This window comes from Tamandua tetradactyla, chromosome 3, assembly GCF_023851605.1.
Source record: "Tamandua tetradactyla isolate mTamTet1 chromosome 3, mTamTet1.pri, whole genome shotgun sequence".
NCBI lineage: Eukaryota > Metazoa > Chordata > Mammalia > Pilosa > Myrmecophagidae > Tamandua > Tamandua tetradactyla.
In genome coordinates, this window is record NC_135329.1 from 188,463,334 (window position 1) to 188,481,048 (window position 17,715).

At 36.7% G+C, this 17,715-nt stretch overlaps 1 protein-coding gene across 4 annotated transcripts in view; it reads right to left on the reverse strand.

The window, feature by feature from the left end:
- Nucleotides 1–382, reverse strand: part of IKZF2 (IKAROS family zinc finger 2) — a 154,922-nt gene extending 154,540 nt beyond the window's left edge. For 2 of the 4 annotated variants that reach the window (XM_077154995.1, XM_077155003.1), the window contains exon 1: nt 295–375. The gene's annotated coding sequence lies outside the window, so the exon portion shown is untranslated. Of the gene's footprint in view, nt 1–294 lie in introns of all 4 variants that reach the window. The other 2 variants (XM_077155006.1, XM_077155010.1) reach the window with 2 other exon arrangements.
- Between the last annotated feature and the right edge of the window lie 17,333 nt (nt 383–17,715).

Here is a 17,715-nt window from a genome sequence, read left to right on the forward strand (position 1 = left end):
TGTGGGGCCCGGGGCCTGTGCGTGAGTGCAAGTGTGTGCGTGTGTGTGCGCGGGCGGGCGCGGGATGCCGCGTGTGCGCGTGTCTACGCGCTCGGCGCGCTCGGCAATCGATTACAGGACAAGTGCTGCCCCGCGGCTCCGCGACGCGCGCACTCCCTCGCGCCGGGCCTCGTCGCCCCCCGCCCGGCGACCCCCGGACCGCGGACCCCGCCCCCAAGCCGGGGACCAGGTAACCGCGTACGAGGGTGCCGCTGCTGTCCCCTCCCACTGCTCCCGAGTCATGATAAATCTCACGTTTGCTGCCAGCCTGGAAGAATTGGAACGGTGAGGGGAGGTGCATTTCGGCCGCGTGAAGTTTTCTTTCCAACTGGGATTTGTGGTGAGGCCGGGTGACGGGGGCGGGGCGGCGATCCGGGCGCCCGACGCTGAGCTCGGGGATCGGGGTGCCGGCCGCAGCCCGGGTGTGCGCGTGGACCCACCCACTCGGGTTTCGTTCTGCACTGCGCGGTGCAGTTTCAGAAAACTGCGCCCGAGAGACGAGGACACGAATCAGGAGGGATGGGTCCTTGGGAATGGGCTGAGAAGAAAATTCGGGTCTGAAATGCAGCTCAACTGTTAGTGTTTTGAAAGTGCTTTGCGGTGCAAGTTTAAAATTAGAGTGTTTGCTTGCTTTTTATTCCCCGGGTTTGTGCCGCATTCACCCAAGTCAAAGGAAAGACTGTATCCAAAAAAGTTAAGTTACGCATGTAGTGTTGCCCATCAATATCACCAATTAGTGACAGCACAGCTCTTTTTGTTGGTGGAAGAACTTTTAATGAGGAGAAGAGCAAATTCGTGTTCTTTCGACAAACAGTTGCATTTAGTATCTTTCTTGACCGTATTTATAAAAAGAGGGAATAGAGACGTATAATTAAAGGGAAAAGGCAAATGAAAGGAGTTGGGAACCCTGAACTGCGTAGTCTGGGTGGCTTAAGTTTGAAAACACATGAAATTATCAGGACTGCCAAACAGCCTTCCTGAGAAACCATATTACAGATTGTGAAGAAAATCAATGCTGAAAGAGTAGGGGCAGCACCGCACAACTCCTTTGAAGAATCCCAGAAATTGTTGCTGAGGTCTTTGGTGATTTATTTTTTGTTTATTTATTATTTTTACCTCCTGAGGAAAGAGAAATGATATATTGAAAATGAAATTATCAGCTGTATCTTAAGTGCCACTCTGTGTGTCAGAGAAATTTTCAAGAATATCTTTTCTTTCATTTTGAGATAGAGGAGGAATTCATTCACATTCAATATTCACCTAATAATGGGTATCGTATAATATGTATGTATTTAAATTTTATTATGAATTACTTTTTAACAGTGTATTCCATACATTATATTTATTAAATACGTTAGACTCATTTTGTGATTATGAAAAATGATAGCAGGGTCTGTACTACAAACAAGATTAACCAGTGTTCATTGGAAAGCACACCATTTGAAGTCAGGTTTCCAACAACTTTATGATGATTTTAAGAAAAATTAGTGAATTATATATTGGTAAACAGATTTATAAACCTATCTTCCAGTTATCTAAATGAAAGTGATTTTCCAAAAATCATATTTTGGAAAGACTGAACAGAGAATTCCACAAATCAATTCTAATCATCCCAATAGACAGCAAAGAGTTTAATCTTAAATTAGCTCAGATTTTAAAATGGTGCTCCCCTCAATCAGTGCCCAATACACAGAAGGTAATATAACTTCTCTAAATTGCCATCAATACTTCCTAAAAACTTAGTCTAAATGTTTAGGTATCTGCAAAGTTGTAGAAGTCCTTAAAAGATGAAATAAAACGTATTCAAAATTAAGGTGAAATATCCGGGTAGTTTAAGTTAATGCTATTGTAGAAGAGAACTCACTGTGAAGTCAAGGATTCATCTTCAAGTTCCCCCAAGCTAAGCCTTTGACATAGTCTTTGCCCGTGGCTCATACGTACTTAATTTAGCTTCCTTGAAAACCTATCCTTTTCTGGCGTTTCTTTGCCTCCCTGTCACCAGAGGTACACTTTCTCCCTCTAGTGGCTAAGCATTCAGACACTGTAGATTCTGACTCCCTGTCTCCCCAAGAATGAGGGTTTGGGGAGGGGTGATAGATTCCAGATTTTAGAATGCCAGAGATCTCACGACCACTTGTGAGAATTGGGACCATCTTGGAAAACTTTTTCCTTTTTGTAACATCCCATGTTCCTTTCTCATTTGCAATCAAGGTATTACATCCAATTCACCCCAAGGAAGTTAAAATTGTATTTCTGTTCCAAAATTGGGCATTGTATTTCTTGTCTCGGGAGACTATAGTCCTGCCCTGAGACTCACAATGAATTCCACATGGGAAGAAACTCTTGTGTAAACTATAGTAATTCATTTTGTTCAAAATTTTCTTGACAGTATTTTAGTAGGAGTTGAAGGATATATTTATTTCTGTCCTTTACCATAGTTACAGTATATGCATTTTTCAAAGTATATATATAGATATACTGTATAGGAATGTATGCCACTAGAGAAGTGAAGTTCAGTTTGGTCATTGTGTTCAGTTGCATAATTACACTTTTTTCTCTGTGAGGTGGTTGGAAAGGTGAAGAGAAAATATGCCCAACCTCACCATTTTCCACATACTTGGTTCTCTTCCTTTCCTAGCTTCACTATTACCCCACTATCTCTAACCATCCTACCAAAACTTCCATCCTTCTCAGCACCAACGCCTTGCTTCTCTATCTTAGCATCCTGCACATTTTCTTTATGACATTAACAAGTAGTACATTTTGATTCATGTGTTGAAGATTTTTGTTCCTTTTATTTAGTCTGTCTCTACCTCTAGAATGTGGTCTTTTTGAGGACAAGAACTATGTCTGTCCTGTCCTGCCTTGTTTTCTCAGAACTAGCACAGTATTTGGCACAAGTTGGTACTCAATAAACAATCACTGAATGAATATGGAGAAAATTGCTAGCTCAGCTAGCTTCCGTGTGATAAAATATATTTTCAGGGGACAAAAACGGAGGCTATGAAAGAAAATTCTGATACTTAAAGTATTGGGTCAGATCTTGATTTATAAAGCATGCTACAAATATCCTGAACTGGTCAACTCTGGCTTAGGGTTCACGTGAAAGATGTGAGCCTCTTGGTAGATATTACAAAATAAAGTTTTTAAATGTAAATAACAGAGGTGGTTCAGAATGTATATAAAATATAATTTTGAGTAAATTGTGTGACCCTTCTTTTCCGTCAACAAGTTATTTCATGTTAATACTTGATAATTCATGAATTAGGTCAACTGTCAAGGAATGTAGCCGGTTTAATTTTGCAACCACTAAGAGCAGTTAGCAAAAGAAAATTTCAAAAGGCATTGTAGCTAAAAGGTACATTATGGGGTATTGTTTTTGTTTTCTTTGAATGGTTTGCTTTATCCGTTTTTAAATTAAAAGTCTTAAATACTCTTTAATAGAATTTGGTTAAAAGCTCATTTTTGTTTGTTTAAGAAGTAAAATCCATGTTTTTTATGTTTTTATTTTGTTTATGACAGCACAGGAGTGGGCAGCAATTTGGAAACTTGTAATTCTTTCCTAATACCAAAGAAGAAGACTTTTTTGGGAAACTAATTACATATTAATTTCCTTTATTTAGATGACTTTATTGTGCTAGAGAAAATAATTACAAGAGTCAGTGCCCTAAAATAGTTTGAATCCTGAAAAGGTAAAGATGAACAAGCATACACAGATGAGTGTTTTATGACTGATTACTTGTTTTATTTTTGTCAGGTGGTATTCTCATCTTTGAAGTGGTGTTCTCTTTTTAAGCAGGCTATGGAACAATAGGCTCATTTCTCCTGTCGACCTGGATTGGCACTGTACAGAAGCAAGGAAGCCAGAAATGGAACCATGGTTTCAAAGAAAATATTCTAAGATACCAAATCCAGTTCATTAGTAAGACATATTAATACCTCCCAACTTTGCCTCTCTATGTACATCGATAGTCTGGGGTGGCATGGAAGTCCCAAGTGGTAAGGGTCTTCTCATTACATCCACCTTGAACAGTAGTTTCTTTTAACAATTCTTAAAGAGTGTCACTTTGCAAATTAGAGATAAGGCTCTTGTACAAATATCCATGGCTCTGAAAAGGTAACATTATGACTTAAATTCACACTTTGACAGAATAATATCAGATTTCTTCTAGAGAGCCCTTTTTGATGTAGAGAAATTGATAAGCTTTCTCTACCCCAAATGAGTATTATAAATTGTGGGAATTAAACTTTGACTAAGGATGTGAGGACCAGAAAAGTTTCTGAATAAAAATGAAAGCACATTTTTTTAAATATGTCATTAAAACCCTTTGTACTTGTTTTTAAAATGGGTGTTCTGCATTTGAAGAAATGAGTTCCATTAACGAAAAACAAAGTAACTTTGAGCTGGGTCAGGTGTAGATAGGGACGCTCAGAAAACAACTCTAAAAGCCATTTCTTCTAAGAAACAGTAAACCTGTAGAAACTACAACACAAAAAGTACAATGAGGATATTGGGATCCCTGATAAAGGATTGATACAGGAAGAGAAAAAGATATAATGGTCTAACTTTGGGAAGACTCAGCCCACTGATAGGGAGAGGATAATAATAAAAGGAAGCAGACAGTACCTAGTGAGCACTAATTCAGATACAGGGGTGATTACTCTCTATGCTGGTTTAAAACTGTTGTGTACCCCAGAAGAGCCATGCTCTTTAATCCTCATTCAATATTTCTGGGTGGGAACTTTTTGATTAAGTTGTTTCCATTGAGATATGACCCACCCAGTTGTGGGTGAGACCTTTTGATTAGATGGTTCCCATGGAGATGTATCTCTACCCATTCAAGGTAGGGTTGCTCAGTGGAGTCCTTTAAGAGGGAACCATCTTGGAAAAAGCTTCAGAGCTGACACAGACAAGAGACCTGCAGAGATGCAGAAGAAAAACGCCTCCTGAGAAGCCTTTTGAAACAAGAGACTGGGAAAGAAAGTCCCTTTTAAACGTCGCCATGTGCCTTCCTAGCTGACAGAGAATTCCTGAACATCATCAGCCCTTTCTTAAGCAAGGTTGTCTTTCTCTGGATACCCTATTTGGACGTTTTTAATGACCTTAGAACTGTAAATGCATGACTTAATAAACCCCTTTTCAAAAGCTGTTCCATTTCTGGTATATTGCAATTCCAGCAGTGTTTAACAAATGCAAATGTTTTTCAGCAGCTAAATGTAAGAGATTGAAAATAACCTTATTTTACTAGGGATAAGTAGAAAAACCAAAAGTGATCATCTGGCTTGGGAATTACCAGTGAAAATAGGACACAGTAGTCCAAAAATCTGTAATAACAAAAGGCCTAGGTGTGACAGTGGCTCAGTGGCAGAATTTTCACCTGCCATGCCGGAAACCCGGGTTTGTTTCCTGGAGCCTGCCCATGTTAAAAAGAAAAAAAAAAACAAAAAACACAACCTAGTTCTTCTAGAGAAATCCATGGTCTGAAGCAGGGTGAGGACAGAGTGCATCTCAAGGAAAACAGTTGGTAGTTATACCAGTGCCAATAGCAGTATGATCCTGTGTTTTTAATCCTGTGAAAAGTTCATAGAACTACATGCTCAGAATTTTGTAAATCAGAGTTCTTTCATAGTACAGCAGAGTCTAATCATCTGTTTGAATAATCCTGTATATGCTGAACAAAATAGAGTAACAGAGTACCAACAGAGAAAGAAAGAATCCAGGGACTCAACTTTTCATCTTTTCATAGCCGGATGGCGGCAATCTGGGGAATTAAAAGCCATACAGGGATAGAACCAAGAAGCCATTTCCTGTTTGATAACTGTGAAAGACACTGTGTACTAGGGAAGAGGGAAAAGAATTAAAGAAAGATCATTTACAGGTAGTAAAGTCAAATGTCACCTCCCCCAGTTCTCCAGACATGTGGTTTAAAGAAAGGTTAGCTTAATATGGAGGTTAGTGTGGCATTCTGCGCTGTCTCAAGACATGATATATGAAGAAGAGAATAGTACCAGCAGTAGCCTCTCCTCCTAGCAGCTGTGTTCAGGCTTCCAAAGGGCACTTAAAAATTGACGTCATGGTGAGCTACTAGATACCTGGGAAAGTCCCACTTAGTAGACTAAAAGTATCATCAAAAGTCCTATAAACTGTTCCAGAGCTGCTACATCAGAAGAGCGTTTTTGAAGCATGCCATCATGAAGAAATAAATCTACATGCAGAATCTATAGCACTTTAGACTGGTGATATAACTGATTTAAACAAAGATGGATGTAAGTAGGACAGGGGAGCCTTATATAAAGTGTTATCATTATAGGCATGTTTTTGTGCCAGGCACCATGATAAGCAAGTTGCATGCATTATCTCATTTAACCCTATAATCATCTTAACAGAGGTAATATTTTCCAAATTATTCATGTGAAGTATCTGAGGCTCAGAGATTATTAACTTGTTCAGGGTCCCACAGTGTCTGAACAGGGTCTCACACAGATGTTTTAAGTTCTAGAAAATCCATGTTCGTAACCACCATTCTAAACTGTCTCCTAAATAACTAAATATCTGTATTATTCATACAGACCTGTTGCTATAATTAGATCTAGTCTATAGGATAACACACTGTATAATTTTGACCACTTGAAAGGAAAACTAAATATCCAGGACATTCTTAGAAGGTCATGTGTGAAACATGACCTATCTGACATCTCACACTTTAACATCAGATATTCATCAATGCTTATCTTGAGCTTTTCTGAACAGGTGAATGACATGAGAGAATCACTTAGTGTAAACTAAAAGATTGGGCAGTGCAACGGTGGCTCAGTGGCAGAATTCTTGCCTGCCATGCCAAGACCCAGGTTCAATTTCTGGTATCTGTCCATGCAAACAACAAAAAAAAAAAGATAACCATCCTATAAAGAAATAAGTAACAATTAATAGTGGTAACAGTTAATGGTGACAGCCATACTGACAAGAACTTTGAATTCTGGGTCACCAGGCAGATTTGCATATTTTGTATCAAAGGGGATCATCTAATTCATTGTTCCCAGAAACATATGCATCATACTTCTTTTTGTAGACTTACTTCATCTATACATACAAAGAATGAATGATTTTGTGTAGTGAAGATTGTGGTTTTAATGATTATGGCATTTGTAAATGACATTTTGGATTTTTCAGGTGCAAGATTTTTTCTTGTGAAAAGCAGCTCTCAAGTTATGGTAAAATTTCAACATTTTCCTAGTATCCATTAAGTGAAATCTGTGAGAATAGGATTTTTCTTTGTTTTAACTTAATTGTTGAAATTGTATTTAAACAATACAATGAATACTGGAGTAGAGAAACACAACTCTGTTATTTCAATTAGGCTTTCCTGGTTTTCATACTGTTCCATTCTGCATAGCTATGGAAGTTACATATTTGCTCTCTACTAACATGATTTCTTCCTAAAAACAGCAGCTTTTATTTGATAACAAGGAATTCTCTTTATGAAGGAAGCTGATTGATGTCTTTGGGAGCACTTTGCCCTAAGGCATTTTGAATAACTATTCCTAATCCAGAAAAATGTCACAAAACATCAGGAAATAGCCAATAAATATGGGTTAGGTACGTTCGTAATATACTTTTGAAAATGTTTTAATACTTCCCAATATTTATGTTAGAGAATGAATGATTCACAGAAGACTAAATATTTAAATAGGAATCATCTTACTTCACATTCTATAGCTGTCAGAGGCATGGCGTCTGCCCCTCAACCCTCACCCAAGTCTTTGGTAATATTGCCTTCAAAGACCATTCCTGATGTGAAGGCAGACCCCGCAGGCTGTAAGGCCTGGTGGCATTAGAGAGTCATACACAGAGTTCCTTTGATCAGTTCCAAACTCTACATTAACAACTTTCTGAAACTTTTACGTTCTGTGCCATTTTCCTAAACGGAATATATTTGAAAATTATATTTTTCTTTATAAATAAATGACATTTCTATTATTGTACAGCTAGTTCTTATGAGTTAGACGTTTTTAGTTGTCCTTTCTAAAAACAATATTCAAACCCTATGAACTTGGGTTTCCGTAGCCCCACAAGGCTCAAGACCTGACCCTGACTAGAGCTCGCAAAGGCTAAGCCATTCCACATCTCTTGTCATCTGAGCAGACTTCTCTGCTAATCCTCGAGAATATGATGGACTCATCCCTTTGCTTTCTTTAGAACTTTGATGTATCATTCTACCTCCAGCCAGCCAGCCTATTTAAGGAGATTCATGAGGAATGGCAGCATTTTTGAGACAGGCTGTTTAAATGGAGCCATTCAGAGATCTGAGGAAAGCCAGGTGACCTAAAAAGGAGAAATCAGAGATAAACAGCATCAAATGCTGCCTGGTGTGATGACAGCAAAAGAAAGATTAGAGTTGTTGAGGAGACAAAAGGAAGTAAAGGAGTGAGAATTTAAGTATAGACAGTAATTTCAAGAAGTTTAGCCATAAAAGGCTAAGCAGAGCCTAGTAGCTGGTGAAGGTTGTAGGGTTGAGGGAAGTGTTTTTAAAATAAGTCTTCAGTATGCCTCACTGCTGATGGAAAGGTGTCAATAGCAATTAAGAGATTGAATATAAAGAAAAATTGGTGAAATGAGGTCCATGAGGAGGCAGGAAAGGAAAGGATCTAGAGCACAGGTGGAGTGATATTTCAGATGGTGAGAGATACCATTAGAGAATTAAAAATGATGGGTACAGGTGCAAGGAGGTTTGTTATTTGACATGATGGGAAATTGAGGAAGGATTTGTCAATGTTATTTACTGAATGCAGTGGGAAATGACAGGATCAAAAGTTTAAGAAGAGTGAATAAGCTTGAAATAGTCCCAATGATGAATGAGAAAGGCTAACTGAAAACATATGGGAAAATTGACAAGCAGAATAGAGGATCTAGCTGAGGGTGGTCACTACAGATAAGACCATCAATATACTTGATGCTACATCTGTAACTCAGCTTACAGCCCAGGTATAATCTTGAATAGAATGGACAACTGGATTGATGGAGTATAGAGATTTTTTCCAGGTAAGGAACTGGAAAATATTGGATCAAAGAAGTTGAGTTTAATTCCAAGGAATAAACTGATATGAGACCATTATCTATAGAGTAGAATACTAATAGGAAGAAATAGAGAGGTCCCACAGTTGAAAATCATGTAAGAGGGAATACTAAAGATATGAAAGTATAGAAGATTGAGAACAGAAATTTGATATATCTGATGATGAGCAAGGTGCCAGTGTTCAGAAAGGGAATTGAGAAACCATGGCCATTAGAGGCTGGATTATCAGAAAATTGATAGGTTAATCAGGAGGTGGTAGATCTTGGGAAACAGAGGAAGATATTGAACTAGCTGATAAAGCTTCAAAAAGTGTGGGAGACTCTCTATGGAGGCAGATAATGCCAAGGAGGATTGATACTGAGGAGCTCACAAGAAAGCATAAGCCACGGAGGAACTAGAGTGTTACACAGAAGTTAAGGCATATTGTTCCAAAAGTGCCTTTGTATGTCTGAGGGATGCTGACCCTATTTTCTAACCCTGGCCTGGGTGCGACATAGGAAAAAAGTTTCCTTCACTTGAGAGAACAATAGGTAGGGTGATGATATGATAATGAGGTGGTTATCCCAGAACAGTCCCAAATTACGCCTGTGGTACTGACATAAAAATTAAGTGGCCCCTTTTACTCTTAAAAGTGCCCTGGATTCTGTGTTAAAATGATATGGTCACCCTAGCTTAGAGGGAATAGTAGTCTCAAGGAAGAGCTGTTTTATTTAGGAAAATACATACTTTTAAGATATGGGATGATGTAGGATGGATTTACTTGTTTGTTTTGCTTGAAAGAGGAATTCCAGGGGGCATAGTGAGGATTTGGGAAGGGATAGAGCAGTAGGTTACTGGGTCAGAGGAAAGGAGTTACCAAGTAGTGTTGGAATTGAGAGTGGAAGAGAAGAGTTGACCTCAGCTGAAGCTACTGTCTTCCATTTCCATCTCCATATCAATCTTGAGTCAGATATACAGCCAGTTCTTCAGAGGTCAAATACATCTATTGTTATATTGTGAACCACCTTTCCATTGTAGCCAGGTAGTGCAGCAGTGACTGTACTGCAAGGTGAAAGATTCAGGTAAGAGGCCTGTGGCAGATTGAGTTATGTATCCCAGAAAAAAAAACATGTTCTTTGTCTTATCCATTCCTGTTGGTGTGAACCCATTGTAAATAGGACCTTTAGAATATGTTTTTTTTAAATTAAGGTGTGGCCAACTGAATCAGGATAGGTATTAATCCATATACTGGAGAACTTATATTGACAAAGCCAAAGGAAGGAGACAGAAGCTGGAAGTCAGTGAAGTGAGAGGAGATAGGAGAGGGCATGGCCATATGATGGGAAGGCCAAGGAACCCAGTGTTTGCCAGCCAGCCAGGATGCTACCAACCCTACAAGTAGGCAAGCCCTCTAGCCTCTGAAACTGTGGGTCAATAAATTCCTATGATTAAACCAACCGCTTTTGTAGTATTTGTCATAGCAACAAGGAAACTAAGAAAAGGCTTTTATGAAAGCTTACTAGGGTCCAAGTTACTACAGATCTTCGCTAATTGGAATGATAGCCTTCTAACACTTGCTTCCCCTTGCACTTATGTTCTGAATTCTTCTGAACCTTGGCAGATTTTGCTTTCTGCCAGCTCAATTCCATTACGTCCTTTAAAATCAGGGTAAGAAAACAAGGCAGCTCAAAGACTCTGGATCATATGAAGACTTTGATTTATTCATCAAAGTCACTAGATTTTGCCAAGCATTGTGCACTGAGAGATGACAGTAAAAGGGTTAGAGATCTTAAATCAGATGACAGTGCCAAAAAGTAGATAGAAATGACCAACCTTGTTCAAAGCAAAATATTTTTAGGTCTCTAGTTATAACCATAAGCTGAAATGCGCCCTCAAAGATCAATATAATACTAACTGTATTGGAACTAAAGTTTTTTTTTTTTTTAAAAAAAGAAGCAATCCCACTTCCACTAAACACAGAAATCCCCAACACATCATCTTCCTAGGAGGCTTTAAGTCGATAAGGCCATTTATAAGTAAGTCTGCAAATAATATACTGGAGTGCAACTGAGGCATAGTTCATGATGTAACTTTACAGAAATGTAGGCTAATGGGGATTGAATCATGTCCCCCACAAAAGCGTGTTCGGATTCCCACCCCTGGATTTGTGAGTGTTAATCTATTTGTAAATAGGACCTTCAAAGATGTTATTAGATATGCCCAAACTGAATGAGGGTGAGCCTTCATCCAATATGGCTGAAGTCTTTAAAGGACAGGGAATTGGGCATGGAAGAAAAAGCCATGGGAGAAGCAAGAAGCCTATAATCAACAGAACCCAGAAGAGAGAGGAGAGGATATCACCATATAATAGAAACACCTAGGATCCCTGAGAATCACTGGCAGCCAGCCCCAGAAGGCCACAGTCTTTGGAAACAAAGCATCGCCACTCTGCCTCCTCAGTCTGGGGCTTCTCCTAGCCCCCAAACCATGAGCCAATAAATTCCCATTGCCTAAGTCAAGACACTGTATGGTTTTTGTTTTAGCATCTGGGAAATTAAAACATAGTCAAAGCCATTTCTCTGAACTATGTGCATTTATCAAACTCCATGACAGATAAACATATAAACAAACATAAAATGTATAAACCTATATTTTTAAGTGGGTGTCTATAGGAATCCTTAATTGGTAGGTTTACAGCATCAATTTAAAATATGCATTAGTTTATTTCAAAATCTGTTAAACACATTTGCAGAATTACCTCATAGTGAGAAATCATCTTCACTGCCTGAAACCTTGATTCACAAACTTGGTTTCTTTCCCTAAACAATCCTCATGTTTAATATATTCTTACTAGCTACATCTTTCACTGACTGCAAAAATTCTAAGCTAGCCTCACCTCCTACCCCAGCGTCCCACCCCATCCTGGAGGAATAAGAGTATTGGAAAGGGTAGCAGTTTAAATAATTTATCTCCCTTGAACAGAAGTTTTCACATGTCCAATTGTAACCTATTAGTGGTTTGTGTATTTAATTTAATAAGTCATAACTATATTTTAAAATGTGGAACAGGGTGCATCACACATAAGGAGAAATTAAAAAGGTAAAGTTTTATTTCAAAGATACACATATCTATCTAGTGGATTTTATTTCCTGTGGACTGCTTGCTCAAAAAAGTTTTAAAGCCACTGTTCAAGAGAATAGAAGAATAAATGAGGGGTATATAGTACTACATATGTTAACATGGCTAAATCTCCAGAATATGTAGAGTGAAACCAGCCAGTTCTGAAAGGATCCTTACATAATTTGTTAATATAATTCTTAAAGATATGGGAAAAATATTATGTGCTGTTTATTTATATATGTATATATAGTCAAAGTATATCATAAAATGGAAAGATAACACTTTCAGAATTGCAGTAACCCGAAGTGAGAGGTAGGTGGGTAGGATGTATTTGGATACCAAAAACAGTCAAATGTGTTTGCACTGTTTTATTTCTTAATAAACAAAATTCTAGAAGTCAGGAGACTTCTGCTCTAATTCTGACTGCTGTTAACTGTTTTACTCCTTGGCTCACTTCACATCTCTGGTGTTTTTTTCTTCATGTGTGAAAAGAAGGGATTATACTAGGGAGTGAACAAAATATCAAGCTTGAAGGAGAGATGGAATTGTGTAATGAAATTGTATTTTAATCATATAATCTTCAACCCATAGAATTTAAATGATCCCTCAATATTAACCAGCTAATTAGTGGCAGAACTCAAGCTAGAGGTAGGTAATCTGGAAACACAGTCTTTCATTCTCTCTACCATATTACCCTGCCTTTGATGAAAGATGAAAGGACACGGCATCATTTTATCTATAATAATCAATCAGGTCAAGAGATTACCATTATTTTCATCTTCACTACTATAAAATGGGCCTCATAACCAATGATTCTCCTAAGGCTACTGAAGGAGAAAGGAGAATTTTGAAAAGGCCAGCTTTAATAGAGAGAGTGTGTTTGTTTATTCTTAAATATTAAAATAAGTTGTGATCACTGGTCTCAGGTGACCTTTTGGTTTAGCCACAGCTTCTCTTAAATGACTGATAATAGCCAAATCTGGTCTCCTCTAGTACTCAGATTTATAAATTGTCAAACAGGATGAATTCTCTTCAACACTGATCTTGGACTACTGTTTGAAGTTGATGATTGACTGATTTATCCCTCAATCTTCTTAAAATAATTTGTGTGTACTCATAAATTTGAATAACCAAAAGATATATGTATATAATAAAATAGACTAAGGGAAAAGAAAAAATATCAAGAAATCTTGGTTATGAAAAAGTCACAATTGAGCAAACTTATTTCTGAACTCAGCAAGCAGGCAAAGAAGAAAGCATACTGTAGATTACATGGCCCCAAATTGTCTAGGAAACCTGTGAAATCATCAGCCTAAACAACAAAATTTTCAGCTCAGTACTCTAAGAGGAATTTGTCCCAGGTATACCGACGGGAGTGTCATTGATGGTGCAGTGCTTGAGAGTTTTCAATCCTGAAGGTCTAGGGTCCAATCCCAGCTCTACCATTTACTGTGTTACTTAACAATTAGGCAATTTCTTTAATCTCTGAGCCTCAGTTTCCTCATTTGTAAAAGGGGATGTGATAATGTTACTTTCACTCAAAAGTTCTTTTGTTTTTAATAAGGATCAAATGAGTTAACATTTGTAACTGATCCATTCAAGGCTGAAAACAATGCCTGAGCCCCGGTAAGGGTTGTATCATGTTTCTTTAATCAATTAATCAAACAAGTATTCTGAATAACAGTTTTGCAAAAGATTCTTAAATGAGTATGATTGTATAGCTAGTACAATTAATGTAGAGACATAAAAGCCGTTCATCACTTTTTACCTTATTTTTGTAGATTCTTTCCTGATATTTTTATCTTTTTTCCAAATATCTGATGTCATTTTTTAAAAAAGAAAAATCAGAAAAATATCTCAACCACATGAAGAGTATTTATTTTTCATGCTTGCTGTTCAAAATATAATCCTCCTAATAGAATATATCAGACTCAAAATGTTCTATCTCGATCTTAACCAACTGTAAGTTAGAGCATCTGTGTCACTACCTAGATAAACTTCCCTTCGCAACAGTCAGCTAAACTAACCCTCACTCTTGTTCAAGGTTTAATGCAATTGGCAAACCCACTCGTCTCCCCAAAGGTCTGAAAAATTTCAGGTTTTGTTTTTTGCTCTCCTTTGAAGGCTTTCAAAATGAAAATTTTATCTTAAGTATTTATTAATGAAATTAAATCAAAGATACAAAAAGAACTAAGTCTAGATAAAAAAAACACTGGGTATGTAAAAAACAGCACATCCTATCATGTTGTTTATAAGCCGCCTTCATTCTGTTGAATTACTCCATACTTTGTATTTCTGCCCCTGATGCCATACATTATAAATTCAGGCTCTGTAATTCCATTTAAATTAACTTATTTAGTACCTACTATCTACATCAATAATGTTACCCCCTAACTCACAATTAAATATATAGTATATTTTCATGTGTATATATATTTATTATCTTCCCTGTTATGCTAGAGCAATTTTAGAGAAAGCACTTGGCCATTCTCTTTTTTTGTAATGTTCCTATCTCTTAATACAGTGATTCATGCAGATTTGCTACTATCTTTGTTAATAAAAATGGAACCTTCATCAATAAAATATTATAAAATATTCCCATGCTGTCTAGTCATTCTTTCATTAAAAGGACCTTTAATGTCTTTCCTTTCTCTTTAGGCTTTTGTACTTTGGCTATACCAACCAAGCTATTAAGGCCTTTGCAGTTATTAAACAAACATCTTTTCAGTTTCTCCTAAATCTTTTCAGTATTTATAAAAAGCCTGTTTCTTAAATGATTTTAGCCCTCATTTACAGGAGTTATATTATAGTCTTTCAGTTCTCACTATATACCTCAAATGTTGATGTCCATTTAGAGACCGCATTCATATTATGTACTTTAAAAAAGCAATCTTATGTCTTAAAATAGTATATGACTTCGATACGATCACAGAACTAAAGCTAGGATTAAAGTCTAGCTTTCAGAAACACCTGTTCCTTATTCTCGGTTTCTTTTAACTCCAGCTAGAGAACACAAAGAGCTTTTATTTTTTTTTCTTTGCTTTTTTTTTCTTTTTATGTAATTCTTCTAGCATTTTGCATTTCTTAATGAAAAATGAAAAATTAAATTGGACATTAATTTGAAAGTACAATTAGATTTATATACTATCACTTAGTGGTAATGCGGAATTCCATCCACTCTATTCAATCTTAATCTTTTATGTTTTCACTTAAAATATTATACTCTATGGTAGATTTCTTTGAGAGAAGTATATCTTAAGAATTGTCAAAATTGTCTAGTCCTTTCCACTCAGTTCATGTCTCTCATTTATTATGTAGGAACTTTAAAGATTTTATTGGCAAACCAATGTTGTAGGTTGATTGGGTGTTTTATTGCAAGGAGTGAGAACTTTATTATAATTAATCCATTTAGATTATTTATACTTTGATTAATTCTAAGAAATATTTGAGGTTACTGAGGGAGATATTTGAGAATCTGAAGAATTAGCTAAACAGGATATCAATGACCATTAAGATATAAGATTAAATTCAAAGTGATGTAATGAATGCCTTGTAATATATTCTGACACAACTCATTCATTTGATATATTGTTTATCATATCTATGTATTTCAGGAGGTCAGAGTCATAAACTTTGAATATCCTTTTTAAAAATCCCTAATAATTGAAGTGAAATTAATTGTGATGTGAAATAATAAAATTGCAAAAATTACTGTAGCTTGCAGATTATTAATTGTGACTGAGCTTCGATTCTTTACTAAAAGTCTATATAGTGTTACCTATTTCCATGGACAGAATAACGTATGTTTTAGAAAAATCTTCCAATATGCCCTAGAATAAGGGCCAAAGGGTCTTTTCAATAGAATTAATAAATTATTGCTTAGATATATTTTAAACAAAGCAATTTTATCAATACTTATCTAAGTACGAAAACAATAATGAGGGAAATCAGAATTTCTCTCATTACCTGCTTCTATAATTGTGCATGCATAAACTATCTTGAAGCCTTTGAAAAGAGAGATTGTACATCCTGAATACTAATTCTGTGAATACTGTAATTTCATGTCTGCTATCCCTGTTCAAGCTAGTTGTGCTCTGAGGAACAGCTGAGCCTTTATGGAAAACTTTATAAAACATTCTGTTTAAAAGTAATTCTTTTCCTTTGCATTATGTGCTCTGGGTATTTTTCTTCTTTGTGTCTTATTTTGAGAACATTTGTATGGAAACAAGATCTTTGTTTCTTACAAGCACATCTGCTCTTGCTGCTTGTAGATTACAAGAAATCATCCTCTTCTGTGATATCATAATAATTTCCACAGTAACCAATTCGACTTTCTTAAAATATATGTATATTTTATAAATACAATGTCACATAATGTCAGCTGTCACAAATTGTTTATCTCAAAACAGATACATAACAAACAACTTTTGCAATTTTATTATTTCACATCACAATTAATTTCACTTCAATTATTAGGGATTTTTAAAAAGGATATTCAAGGTTTATGACTGCCCAGGGTTCTCCACCCAGTGTATGTAGCCCATTCATATAAAAGCACCAAAGCTTTAATTAGCCTCTTGCATTTAATTCCCTTAGATCCATGTGACTGTCAATTCCAATTATCCACAATTTAGAGAAAGAATAGAATCCTTAAGGAAACAAATTCTGAAATGGCCAACTTTATTGTACCTCAATGCCCTATCGTTTGGCTTGTCTGGTGTTACTTCAGTGAGGTAATATATGAGAAAATATATGAGACCTTGGTGTTTTATGTTCTACAGTAAATAACGACAGATTTAAATAACAGCTGGATGGCTCTTGAAGTCCTTTATTTAAAATGATTTTATGAACAGCACTACATTCACTCAGCCACTTCAGTGCTGTCACTTACCGTGATGAAATATGGCTATGTGACATCTCAGAACATAATCATTTGGATGGCAAGCCAAGGTTGCTAAAGAGGACTAGAACTAAAAACAAACTGTGGCATGTTCTACTACATCAATATTTCTCAAAATTAAGAAGTTTTAGTAACAATAACCAAGCAATATATAAAGAAATATTTTTTGAGTACCTAGTATATGCGTGCACTGTATTGGGGATCTGAGTGTGATCTAAGATAGTACAGACACAATCCCTGATCTCTTAAACCCTTCTCTGAGATTAATGTGTAATGATTAGTATCCCCCTTTTTTCAATAAACGCTACTGAAATGCTTTGAAATTAAATGCTTGCCATTAATTCAAACTCTTCCCTATTTTTTTTTAAATATACATGTTTTATATGAGCCGCAGTAAGTTCAGGAGAGTTGGTTAGCTGAGTCCAATTAAGCTGTTGAATACAAAGAAAATTTGGAGAGAGAGGGCTCAGAGGCAGCTATGGAACGCACTTAGATTCAGAAAGGCAGCAATAAGACATATGGTCCTGGATGTGGGTATGAGCCAATGCCATTTATCCTGACGACAAACACACAGCACAGTGACTCTGAACATAGGTCTGGAAT